At 46.4% G+C, this 13,972-nt stretch overlaps 1 protein-coding gene across 6 annotated transcripts in view; it reads right to left on the reverse strand.

Annotated features, from left to right (window-relative positions):
• TMEM184B (transmembrane protein 184B) overlaps window positions 1–13,441 on the reverse strand; it is a 40,657-nt gene extending 27,216 nt beyond the window's left edge. For 2 of the 6 annotated variants that reach the window (XM_037881455.2, XM_037881452.2), the window contains exon 1: window positions 13,199–13,441. The gene's annotated coding sequence lies outside the window, so the exon portion shown is untranslated. Of the gene's footprint in view, window positions 1–9,372; window positions 9,679–13,198 lie in introns of those variants that run through there. The other 4 variants (XM_043543313.1, XM_037881460.2, XM_043543319.1 and 1 more) reach the window with 3 other exon arrangements.
• Window positions 13,442–13,972: the final 531 nt, after the last annotated feature.

A 13,972-nucleotide genomic window follows, 5' to 3' on the forward strand; every position in this document is an offset into this window, starting at 1 on the left:
GTAAAACTACCTGTTCCGATCTACACCAGGATTTTAGATCAGGATAACATGTCAGGGCTTAGGAACATATACGCTTTGCTACTGTCAATCCCATATCATTTCTGGTAACAGGGGGGGCCTTCACTCTAACACCATCAAACCAGCATCTTTCACCAAATACAAGTTTAGAATTCAAAACAGTTAACTAAAAGGGGCATTCATTACACAAAGCGCACTTCTGGTGCAGCAGCCTAGCAAAACAAGTGCAACAGGAAGGAGGAATCTGAGCTCAGACACACGTCACCCAGCAGACGTCCTCAAGCCAACCAGGCATGCACAGGGTTGTGCAGAACTTAACTCTGTCCTTGTAAGTATCTATGTCCCATTTGCCCTGCTCTGAACTGGACACAGTTTGTACCAAGAGTAGCTGTATTCTGATCACCATGGAGAGCTAACTTTGCCCCTGAAGTAATTAGAAAAAAGGGGACAGGGAATTATATGTGGTTCTTTGCCAACTGCAAATGCAATCTGTGTTTTTAAAATAGATCGTCTCAGCTGAGGTTAAAGCACTTCCCCCTCAAGGAGCGATATTCAAAGCTAGGCTGAAAAGGGAATGCATTAGCTAAGCCTCCTTCCAGCAAGCGAAACTTGATCTAAGAAGATACTTCCACCCCATCAATATTATTATCCTGGAAACTCCATATGGGATTCCTTGTGGGTCAAATTCCACATTTCAGTCTTGCCCATATTATAAATTTGGGCATGTCTGAGTATACACACAAACACCTGTGGTGATGCTGAGGGGACAAACAGAACCTCTCATGCACTTGTCTCACCTGTCCTCTGCCCACTAATCCATCTCCACAGCATTCCAAACTTCTAAGCAGCTTCAAACCACCATCACATTTAATTTGTTTAAATTCACCTGCCACAAAAAATGTTTCCTTCCCGCCCCAGCTAGTGGGATTTCTCCCTAAAATTACCCTGGTCAGAGGCCCAGGAGAGACCATACTCAGTCCAAGGTCTGAATTCTTGCAATTAACCTAAAACTGAGAACTTTATACCACTGGAAAAGGGTGCTTTACAGCTTCCCAATGGGGAGAGTGGATTGATTTACATCAGGGTGATTTAAATCACTGATTTAAAAATCATCAAGTGGAAAGCCTTGATTAAAACTGATGATTTAAGTCAACTTTTCCATTTGTACTTCAGTTACCTTAAAAGGTGCACTCTCATTAGTTGATATAACTGTTAAAACATGTTGATTTACAGTCAAATACACCTTTCTGCTAGGAGGGTACATTAAAGATATACATTTGAGCAATTTTATAGCTTAATATTTTCAGATTCTTATTAATTGCACATTTTAGTATGTTAGAAAATGGTGAATGATACACTGCTTATTTACTAGATCATTTTTGCTCGTGATTTGTGTCAAGCTGCATTAGGATGGTAGCTAGAATTTAATTAAACACACAACAGCATACATTTATTTTTATTAAACAAAACGAGCCCTTAATACATAACGTGACCTACTGTGCCAAATTTATAAAGCTTGACCTCAAAAGTTAGTTGCATCCCTCCACCGATTCTTTCTTTATACAGAAAAACAGCCTTTAACTCAGTTTTTGATAAAGGCTTATGGATTCAGCATTTTTAAAATTTAAATGTTTCAAGAGAGTACGTTTAGCCTTAATGTATTTTATATTATATTCAGATTTCATTTCAAACAGATTTAAAAAAAAATTTTAATCTACCCTGCCAATAGGTCACACAAATCCACTTTTACCTCTGGACGATCCTCAGAATTTGGAATTTAAAAAGATTATTTTTATATAAATAATTAACTTCTAAAAATTACCTAAGAGGTTTTTTTATTTTCATTATAGTAGTTGCCTAGAGTTGCCCATGGGTATCAGGGCCTCATTGTGCTAGGTACTGTACAAATACAGAGTAAATGACAGTCTTTGTCCCAAACAGCTTACACTTTAAAAAGACAAGACATAATCAGTGGATCAGACAAATGAGCAGACTGGAACGAGGGAGGAAAACATAACAAGAGGAGGTTTTAGTACAAACTAGCTGTGCGTACATTTCATAGGCGGAGGCCTTGTCTACATGGCAAGTTCCTGTATTGCTAGCCAAGGTGTGAATCTATAATATACCTGCTTGTCACGCAGTAACGGCCGGGATTTTCATTGTGCAGTGGCAGTGTCCACATGGGACGTTTACTGCAAGGCAAGCCGGTACACTGTAGATTCACCCTCATAGACTTCAAGGTCAGGAGGGACCATTATGATCATATTGTCTGACCTCTTGCATGTTACAGGCCACAAAACCTCGCCCTCCCACTCCTGTAATAGATCTAGGCCGACCAGATGTTCCCTGTAGACAAGCCCAGAGTCAGCCAAATAGATAGCAGCAATCAAAGAAATCAAGAGTTTTAAACTTTACTAGTTTTAATTTTTCTCCCTCTGAGACCTGTACAACTGGACTCACAACAAAAGCACCTGGCTTTACAAGTGGTGAGATATAAGACAGTTTCAATAATATTACTTAAAACTCTCTAAAATAGTGTCAGTTAAATATATGGTCTACGCAGACTACTTGATCGCATGGTATAAAAGTTTGATTGGGATGACCCATGTAACTCACTCATTGATTCATCACTCACAAGAAATAAAGCCATTCGAACCTCAGGCCAAGAAGAGTCATACCACATCATCTATTACACATACTTTGGAATTCACAGGTGTCCGAAAATTCACACACACTGAACTCCACCCAAGCATATGTACTTAAATACCTAACTTGCATAAACATATAAGAATTCTGTGGTTCCTAACTGCGTAACAAATAGATGTCCAAATGTGGCTTTTTACATTGTTAGCACTCTGGGGGACTGAACAGTCTGAATTCTCATGAGATTCTGTCCATTCATCATTTCCTTTCTAAACAGCTATCAGTACATGCAGTAAAACAAAAGACAGAAAAAACATGGCTGGAACATGAGCATTTTTTCTGTAAGGGTGAGATGAACGAGCAAAACCTTAACCTTAGCAGAGAGAACATACAACCGTTCAGTCCTCTAAATGCAAGACTTCAGGTAGTGGCATTATTCCCACTAAGTGCACCTTCACGGGATGTTCCCGTGGCTATGCACATACACCGAGTACATTGTACACAAACAATTTAATCTTCTACAAAGTGACAATTTCTTTCCTGATTTCAATTAATCTTAAACTCAGAACAAGCAAATCCTACCTCCCTCCACCTAACACACTAAAGTTCCCCCCCTCCCCCATTTGCCCGCCCTATTGGTCGTACCTCAATTACTCTTTCTCCTATTAATCTCCCCCCACTTCTTACTAATCAAATACACAGTCATCCTGAAAAAGAGCTCCCACTACTCCCACCTCAGAAACTCAGGATCGACAATAAATCCCTTTTACCCGAAGCCACGCTCTCATCCTCTCACAGAGTTTTTTCTGCTCTATTAATTTCTGTTGTCTCTCTCCCTGCCTTTTTTTTTTGGTGGACTGACCCACATTATAATAGGTCAGCATCCCATAACCAGTCCCCTTTTTGGAAGGAGACAGGAAACAAGAGAGGAGGAGGAGGAGGAGGGGATATTACCGCAGCCTTCCAGTCCCTGTTTTCAAACGGGATAAAATCCACATTTGTGTGGTGCGGATATCCCCCCCAGCGCTAACCCACATATACGCTCCAGTTCTGTCCTCTCCCCCCCGGCCCCCACAAGGAGACAACAAAGTGGAGGTTCCATGATAGCAGGTGGGAAGACTGAATTCAAGAGGGTGGTGTTTGAAATGAGTATTTACAAAACATGACAGGAGGTTTCTGTTCAATTTTCCAAATTCTCACAAACAAAAGATGTGACAGGAACTTGTAATCCAGATTTCCTTTCATTTGTATCATATCCCCTTCCACCTTGCTCCCATTCTTTTCTGAGAAGCAAGATGAAGGGACCGGGGAGAGGGCTGAATAAAATGGTCAATTGCATTTAAACAGGCCAGTGCACTATCAAAAATGAAACCGTTCAGTAGCACGCAACTAGTGGCAGCCACACATCAAGTTGCACAAGGCAGTAACTTTTTCATACTAGACCAGGCGTTTACTCCAATTGCCACACAGGATCTGCCATACGAGATCCAGCCATCATTTTATCAAACAGCTTCCGATGCCTCAGAACAAGCTGGATGCCTCATTATGCACCTAGTCAACTGTGTAGCGATGTACATGGAGGAGAGCAGGGGCACGAACACCCCTTCCGACTTCTGTGGCATGAGATTCCCTGATGCAAAGATGCTCAGATACTACAGTGATATGCGCTATAAACATGCCTACAAATAAATTCAAATGCCCTTTTCTTAGCACACACAGCTTCAAACATTACTACTAACCATAAAATCATCTTGTTATTTTTAATTCAGCATTTGAGGTGGTTGAGCCCTGTTGTCCTAAAGTCCTCAAGAGAAGAGTACATCCACTTGGTAATTCCCAGGAACACTGGGCTCCACCAATTTCTTCAGTCCTGTTCCCCCCTCCTCCGTCTCTCCCTCACTTGTTCAAGAACAATGAAAAAGATCAAACTGTATTATAATCGATGTAAGTTTCTAATAGCAGAATCAGGACTCACTGGGCTCTTAGACGGGGAGTTCTTTCCCCTTAGAGATGAACAAGGCTAGATGTGTCTGACACACTTTAGCTATTTAAAAGATAAGTCAGTGGCCCGTCACTGTAGGATGTCATCCTTTAAATACTTAAGTTCAGACGTTCAAAAACAGAATAACTCTTGAAGGCAGAAGCTATTCTCATATCTCAACAAGGAAAACAGAGAAAGACAGCACCAGTGGGCCAACCACAGCCAAACATTCAACAAAAAGTCCTAGGCCCAACCCCTCCTTCCCAGGGCTACTTGTGCTGTCCGAGTGGCTAGAAGCAATTTAATCTTTCCTGCCAGCCACAGCACGGGAGACTAGAGAGGTTGCAGATCTGTGAAAAAGTCAAAGATATTGTTTTTCAAGCTGACAGACACCAACAGATAGAGTAATATATTCCAAAGCAATTCTACATCCCCCACTATGCCAGACTTAAGTAATAATAATCCATTTGCTAGCCACAGAAACTATATGCTGGGACGGGGAGACATTTAAAAAAAAATTAAGTTCAACATTTTCAAACATGGGTGCCTCATCAGACCCCCCCCCCCCTTTGATGTATGCACCTAAACAGGAATTTAAGTGACTAACTTTAGGCAGTCAAATTTGAAAATTTCAGCCTAAAGTTACTGCCATTTGATAGACTGAGCGAAAGTAGCAGGGCAGGTGGCCACATGTCTAAACAACCCTCACAATTAGCATTAACTTATACCCTTGTTGACAAAGGCAAACAGAGGCAACAAGGACTGGATAAGCCATGGAGTCAGAAACACCTGCCTCATCTGTCATAGGAAATGGTTCATCCAGAGCCATTTGAGGTGCACTGGCTGGAGGCAACTTGGGCGTAGCTTACAGATAAACAGACAGCTGCTACTGTAGACTCTCGAGCAATCAACCCAGCAGCTTCAAACAGTGCTAATTTCAAGTTTTTAAAACCCCACAAGTGGAGTGGAGGGCATCAGTCCTTAAGAAGGAGAAGGGGCTGACCAACATCCTAAGGCTTTACTGCAACTCTAGACAACACACTGCAATTATTCATTCATTCCTAAACTGTGAAGACTGCCCTTTGCCACCAAATCCAGGTGGGGATGCTATAACAACAACGTCCCTAGAAGGAGGGGAGTCTCTTTAGCTTGGAATCAGGAAGTCGAGACAATGACACCGTCACTCCCTGCTCTTGGTCACCCTCTATTATTCAGCAGTTCCTGCTGGCTGATCATAGAAAGGTCATCTACTCCACCTTCCCCTTTCTCACCCCCACATGCTGAAGCAGGACCAAGTAAACCTAGACCATTCCTGACAGGTGTTTGTCTAACCTGTTCTTAAAAACCTCCAGTGACGAAGATTCCACAACCTCCCTTGGTAACCTCTTCCAATACTTACCTAACCTTACAGCTGGAAAGTTTTTCCTAATATTTAACCTACCTCTCCCTTATTGCCAGGGTGGATTGATTTAAATCACCAAGAGGCAAGCCTCAAGTTAAAATCAATTGTAATAAACTTTTCTATTTGTACTCATTTTCTAAGAAAGGTGCATTTTCATTGGTTGATATAACCATTAAAACATGATGATTTACACTAAAGAGAGCCTTTTAACTAGATTTTGTAGATCTTTTGCTATCTCGAAGGGTTAGCTAAATATAATTGCTTAAATAAACGTATAGCTTAATATTTTCAGATTCTTATTAATGGTACATTTTAGTATGTTAGAAAATAGTGAAAGATATATTGCTTATTTACTAGATAATTTTTGCTCATGATTTGTGTCAAGCTGTACTGGGAACATAACTGGAATTTAATTAAATATTATATGTTACAGTATTTAATTTGTTTTTTTATTAAATGAAACAACCTTAAATGTTTTGGCTACATACACTTCTCTTATCAAAACATGTTCCACATTTACAAATAAATGATTTATTAAAGGAACACAGGGATTAACTGTAGTCCATGAATTAAACTGATTATTTCAGGTCATCATGGGAAAATTTTCATATATATCTAAGTGAAACTGACTGGAGTTTAAGTTCCTACTTGCCTATGTCTCTGGAAAATGAGACAGTCTCCCAAATTACTTACGCTATCCTTCAAACTTTAAAAACTAACAGATCTCATTCCCTCCCTCCTCATTTTTATTCATTTTAAAACAGGTCTACTTTTAAAACAGAAAAAATTATAATTTAAACAATAAAAAGGCTGATTTTTGTCCACTCTGATTAATATTAAGCCAACTGCTTCTAGTAATACCTTCTGTGGAAATGAAGAACAACTGATCCTGTCCTCTTTATAATAGCTCTTAACATATTTGAAGACTTATCGAGTTCCCTGCCTCAGCCTTCTTTTCAAGACTAAATGTGCCCAGTTTTTTTAACCTTTCCTCACAGGTCAGGTTTTCTAAACCTTTTATCATTTTTGTTGCTCTCCTCTGGAGTCTCTGCAATTTGCTCACATCTTTCTTAAAGTGTGGCGCTCAGAACTGGACACAGTACTCCACTGAAGTCTCACCAGTGCCAAGCAGAGCGGGACAACTACCTCCCATGTCTTACATAGCACACTCCTGGTCCCTCAAATATTGCTGCTGTCACTGCTGAGTGACAGCCTTGAGTGTGTGTGGCGGGGGAGGAGACAGGGAGAAATAAAAATTCACCACCACCCATTGTGTGGCTTAAAGAACATTCGATGCTGCAGGCAGAATGTGTTAGTTATTCTCCCTTTCAAGTTTCCTGTAAATTATGCACCTCAGGGGTTAAAAAGGCATTGTCATGCCCAGCTGCAGTGAGGTTCTCAGGGACTTGTCTGCACAATGCATCATCCCTGGATACAGGTTGCTCCATTGCCTACTCAGCCACTTCACTTGCACTATAATAAAAAACAAACAAACAAAAACACCCAGTTGGTTTTTAAATAGTGAAAGACCTAGATATAACCAAGATCTTCTCCTTGAACCTCATCCCAACTGATACTGGTGGGTGTTATGAAACACTGCTTACTTTTCAGAAGTCCCACTATCATTGCTTAAACTGATTGAGTTCATGCTGCAATGACCTTCAGGGGGTGGAACATGCAGCATCTAGATATGGGCCTCAATCTCTCCCTCCCAATTTTTAGACTATAACTGGAAAAGCTTTACTAAGTGATAGTTTTTAGTCACAACTGCTGTTATGTTTTAATGGCTATTTTAGCTAAATATTTTGATTAAACTATGTTATGACTATAATCAGTTTCAGATTACTTTAACCAAGTCCCAAGTGCTTTGGCAGGACACTGATCTTCCAGCACAGGGCTCATGAGAGAAGAGATGTAGCACCTAAAGTCAACACAAAAGGTAAAACCAATGGGTGGGCAAGACAGTAGAACACTACTCCCTAGAACACCCAGACCGTCAAGAGGCTGATATCAGAGTGCAATCTCTATAGCCCTCAAAAGGCAAAGAGGCTTTCGTTTCTAAACCTCCATGTACAATTACACACAGAAGCTTCGTTATAAGAGTAGTCAGTGTGTTCATATGCACAAGGAAGCTTCTATAGCAGGAGTGGCCAAACTGTGGCTCCCAAGCCACATGTGACTCTTTTACTGTTAAAGTTCAGCTCACGGCGCTCCCCACATTCTCCACCCACCAGGTGGGGAGCGGGGGGTGAGCTTGGGACCTCTGCCTTGCAGCGGGGTGGTGGGGTAGGGGCTTCTGCCCCGCAGGCAGCGGGGGTCTCAGGGCTCCTGCCCTGCAGGGTGCACCTGCCGGGGCTCGGGGCTTCAGCACGAGCAGGGCTGAAGCCCTGAGGCCCATCAGGTGCCTCCCACGGGGTGAAGCTCCAAGCCCCAGCAATGCACCCTGGCTTTCAAACTTTTTTAAGATTGTTATATGCGGCTCCAAGGCTCAGTAAGTTTGGCCACCCCTATTCTATAGCACAGAAGCAAAGTACAATTACTCAGTGAGGGGATGCTATGTAATCCATGCCTGCACAGACCAAACTGAAGCCTCAGACAAGAGAAATAGGTAGTGCTTCATAGCCTCAGTGCTATGAAACATTCACAGAGCAGTCAGAAAGGAGGTGAAGGGCAGCGGGAGTGGAAAAGCAGCATTCACATTTCACTTTCTGAAAGGTCGTCTTCATCACGCCACTTTTCCTGGTGGGGGTTGCGGCAACAGCATGGAGTTGGAAGGAACAGACCTCCCTTACGTCTGCAACAGGTTCCAGCTCCTCCTGCGGCGTTCTCAGGCCAGCTGGGAGATATAATCCCTCTGGCGTGTCCTGGGTCAGCCTCGGGGCCTTCTCCCAGTGGGACGTGCCCAGTAGAGTTCCAAAAGAAGCCTCCTTGTCAGGTACCAGAACCACCTCAGATGGCTCCTCTCAATCTGGAGGAGTATGGGCTCTACTCCAGGCTCTCCCAAATAGTCGAGCCCCTCACCCTGTCTCGGAGAATAAGCCCAGCCACTCTGTGGAGAAACCTCATTTCCACCATTTGTACCTGCAATCTCATCCTTTAAGTCATTACCCAAAGTTCATGACCACAGGTGAGGATGGGGACATAGACTGGCCTGTCAACAGAGAGCTTCGGCCAAGAGCTTCCACTTTACCACCACAGATCAGTACAGCGCCTGCATCATTGCTGCCACTGCAGCAATCCGCCAGTCAATCTCCCACTCCCGATCACTTGTGAACAAGACTTCTAGATTCCTGAACTCTTCCACTAAGGGCAGCTGCTCCCCACTCACCTGGAGAGAACAGTCCACTTTCTTCCGAGAGAGGACCAAGACCTCTGATTTGGAGGTACTGATTCTCACTCCAGCAGCTTCACACTCAGCAGTTAAATGTCCTAACTTTAAATGAAACAAGATTCCTTAAAAAAATCACAGGTAGGTGGGAAAAGGCCTATTGTCAGTGTGTCATTTTACCCCCCCTCCCACACACATACCTAATTGTTCCATGCAGCACATTCTCCAGTGCTCAGTCTAGTCTTAATGACTTGAAAGACATTTGAGAAGCAGCCACAGTAGATTCCTGCATAACTGACACATGTGAGAATGCTTGTCTTACCTGACTTCAATATATAACCATTATAAGGATAGGGTTGTGGGTTATGGCACTGACCAGAGACTTGGGACACCTGAGTTTAATTCTCTGCTCTGCCACAGACTTCCTGTGTGATCCTGGGCAAGTCACTTAGGGCTTCTCTATACGAAGAATTAATGCGCAGCAAGCTGGGGTACAAATATTCCTCACACTAGTCTGCTGTGCACTGCCAGTGTGGACCTTGCTGCCATGCACTAAAAGCTCTGGAATATGCTTTGCTCTACTCCACTTCGAAAAGTGCACAGGCAGAGGGTGGCTACGGCTAGAGGTGGCTCAGCCCTCCCCAATCAATCTCTGCCTTGCCATTTTCTGACCCACCCAGGTTGGCAGACGAAGCCCCACATCTGGAGATGCCAGAGCCAGGAAGGGGGCAGAGTGGGATGGGGCAGTGGTTCTCAACTAGGGGTCCGTGGCATTCTGGGGGGCTGCGAGCAGGGTTCAGGGGGCCCGTCAAGCAGGGTCAGCATCAAACTCACTGCGGCCCAGGGCAGAAAGCCAAATCCTCACTGCATGGGGCTGAAGCCCTGGGCCCTGAGCCCTGCCACCTGGGGCTGAAGCTGAAGCCTGAGCAGCTTAGCTTCATGGGACTCCCTGTGGCATGGGTCCCCAAGCAATTTCCCTGTTTGCTACGCCCTAACGCCAGCCCTGGCTTTTATATGCAGAAAATCAGTTGTTGTGACGACACAGGTGGGCCGTGGGCCCTCAGAAAGAAAAAGGTTGAGAACCCTCGGGATGGAGCATTGCAAAGGGAGGGCCCTGCCTGTGGGCTGGATTGCCAGCAAGTTCAGCTCGATACCTCAATCCCAACAGGGGGTGCTGGCTCCTGGCTCTCAGCAGCACTTCCCTGGAAGGTTGAAGTTTCAAGAGTGCCATTTGCAGAAGGCTCTGCCAGGCAGGGAGGCTCAGGAGCAGTGTCTGGATCAGACCAGGAGGAAGAGGAACTGTGGTGTCTGGGGAGCCGCGGCAGGTGAGCCGGAGAGACCTGTGCAATGGGATCCTGGGAGGGGGGGCAGGGTTCAAAGAAGAGGAATTGGGGGTTGGCATGGAGTACAGTCCCCTGTTGAGGACTGGGATGAGGTTTGCTGTGACAAGGCAAGAGTCCCACGGGAAGAGAGGAAATCTGAGGCCCCACATTCACCACCAGGACCAGGAAAGGGGCAGGGTGGGTGGGATATTGCTGGGGAGGGGTCCTGCCTGCATGCAAACTGCACATAAAGTGACACTGTTAGGCTCTTTCAAACTTGCGAGCAGTGAGAGCCAATGGGTTGAAACGGGGAGCTGGACCCAGCCCTGCGGGACAGGAGCTGCCACTGTGGGTGAATGCAGGCAGGAAGCCTCCACCAAAAAATATTTTCACAAGCTGCCTATGGAAACTGGAGTAGATCAAAGCGCATTAGAGAACTTTTAGTGTTCAGCAGCAGGGTTCATACAGTCAGTCACTGCATGGCAGGCCAGCATGATGTAGATTTACACCCCAGCTTGCCATGCACTAACTGTTCATGTAGACAAGCCCTTACCCTGCTGTACATTAGTTCCCCATCTGTAAATGGGGATACTCACTCTCACCAGACTTGTGTATTTAGACTGTATACTCTTCTGGGCAGGGACTCTCTCCCTTGCTACGTGTTTGTGCATCTCCTAGCACAGTGGGATCCTGAACTAAGCTGGTGCTAAATAGCAATAAAAATGCAAAATAAAATTCATTTCTCCTACCAGCCATTTCTGTCACTAGCAAGAGCTTTATGACTTCCTTTGAACTGCTGGGAATAGAAACAGACCCCTCTACTCAGAGGAATATGCAGGTAAAGAAAGGGGCCCATCTCCATATCCATCAGTGCAAATATAAACTATTTAAAATGAGGACATGAAATGAAAGAAGAATAAGCCTCCCAATCACAGAACTCAAAAGGCCATTGATTTAAGACTAGCATAGCTAGTAAAGTGCTTTACTAAATCAACAAAGAAGAACGGGGCGGAGAAAGGTCATTCCATTTCACAGAGGACTAGCATCTTGAAATTTGGTTTTATTCCGATTAGGAAACAAGTATTTCAAAATTCTCTGCAAAAGGGAAAGAAATCCTGGCCCTGTAGTAGTCTGCGTGGCAGGCAGCTCCAGTGCCATAGACCCTGGAAAGCCCAGGCTCCCCACACTGCTAGGCAGGTTGCAGAGTAGCTGGACACGCAGACTGGCAGAAAATTTGGTGAAACTGAACAGTCTCCACAGAGTGTTTTGATTTTTCCAGCCAGCTCCACACACATCATTTGCATTGCTCCTCTCGAGTCCCCTCTATTTCTACTGTGTCCTTTTGTTAGTATTCCATATGATCACGTATATTGATTTATACCAGCACTACATTTTCAATGTTTTCCTTAATTATCCCAGCTCGCCTTCTTCCCACACCTGTTTTGCTGCATGCAAACTAGAGGTTTTTATGGAGCTGTCCACAGTGCTCAGTTCCTTTTCCTGAGTTACAGTTAACACATGAGTTTTTCAAATTATTCCTTCCAAAGTACATCACCTTGCATCGGCCAGCACTGAATTTCATCTTACATAGGAACCGAAGTCCTAAGAACACAGTAGTGCTCCACTAGATTTGTTATGTTACACAGGCAATATGAGTACCATTACCATAGGTCCATACTATTGCTTTTCTAACTGCATGCTATAGACCAGAAAGCACACATACAATGCATTCTCCAGTGTTTGTCACATTGTATATCACCCCCATATGCCACAAGCACACCTCACACTGTATAGTGTACACTACATAAGCTACGTACATACACGCTTCACATACACAGCCCCCTTATTGTTCTAAATACACACCTTCTAAATCTACAACTCATCATATAAACATACATGTGACTAATAATACAGTTTACATCCTGTTCCACAGACCACTCAGCATTGTCATGCCACACTGCCCCATGCCTCTATACACAGCTCAGTGCAGTTCAGAACCAAGCTGTGCCACAGAGCACCGGGCTATGTAATTCAGTGTCACCCGGCACCACGCCATGGGTCACCCCCACGAGCCAATCGCTACCACTCAGGGCCAACCCAGTACCACACACACCGTGCCACCCAGCCCCTGAGTCTCCAACATCACATTTTGCAACTCAGCACCCTGTGCCACACCAACCAGTACCACACTGTACCCCCCAGCACCACGCCATCCAGCATCACACCGTGCCACCCAGCACCCCTTCACACGTACTGTTCCGCACCACGCCAATCCTGCACCACCCAGCACCATGCCAACCAGTGCTACACAGCACCACCCCGTACTACCCAGCAGCTTACCAGCCAGCACCCTATTGTGCCACGCAACACCACTCTACCCCGTGCCAACCAGCCCCACTCTACACCCCCCAGCACCCCGCTACAGCGTAGCGCCCAGCCCCGTGCTACCCGGTGCCCTATGGTGCCAGCCGGCGCCGCGTCCCGCCCGCAGCGCCCCGGCTCACCGTGCGGCGGGGCCGGGCTCTCTCCGGCGCCGCCGCGCCCCGCGGGGCCGCTCTGTCCCGCTCGCTCGCTGGCTCGCTCGGGGGGGAGGGGAGGGGCCCTCACGAGCCCATGCCGCGGCCGCGCGCCCCCGGTAGGTCCCCGGCTGCCCCTGCCGCTGCCCGGCGTCCGTGTCTGTGTCTGCGCCGCGAGCCGGGGGAAGGTGGGGGCCGGGTCTCTCGGGGAGGCAACACGGCGCAAGCGCAGAGAGCGCGCGAGGCCCCGCCCAGCCCGGGGGGGCGGAGCGAAAGGATGACCTAACCAGCGAGCTCTTAAAGGGGCAGCGCCTCCTTCCCCGCGCTCTCTTCCCCCCTCCTCCCCACCCGGGGGCTCTTAAAGGGGCGGGGGCTCCTACCCCCGCGCTACACCCCCCCCCCCCACAGCCCCCAGCTAGCGGCGTGAAGTTATGGGGCCCCCTGGCTTCCTGGGCTGCCTGACAGAGGCGGGTTTGTGTTCACGCGCCCAGGGCGCGTAAGGGAGGATCCCAGGGTTCGAGCCCGACCCCTGGGAGGTTGGGCCGGGCCACCCCTGCCCTGCCCCCCAGGGGAGCCTCACGCGGCTGGAGCTCGCGGGCGGGCTCCTCCCACCCAGGCTGCAGGTCGCGCCCCGAGCCTCCCCCTCTAGCCCCGGCGCTGGGCCAGCCCGGGCTGCCCGCTTTCTCGTGCCAGAAAACCCAACCCCCTTGCCCCGCCCCGCCCCTGGGGCTTTATTGGGTACAGGACACGAGAGCGGGCAGC

The sequence above is a fragment of the Chelonia mydas genome, chromosome 1 (genome assembly GCF_015237465.2).
Source record: "Chelonia mydas isolate rCheMyd1 chromosome 1, rCheMyd1.pri.v2, whole genome shotgun sequence".
Lineage (NCBI taxonomy): Eukaryota > Metazoa > Chordata > Testudines > Cheloniidae > Chelonia > Chelonia mydas.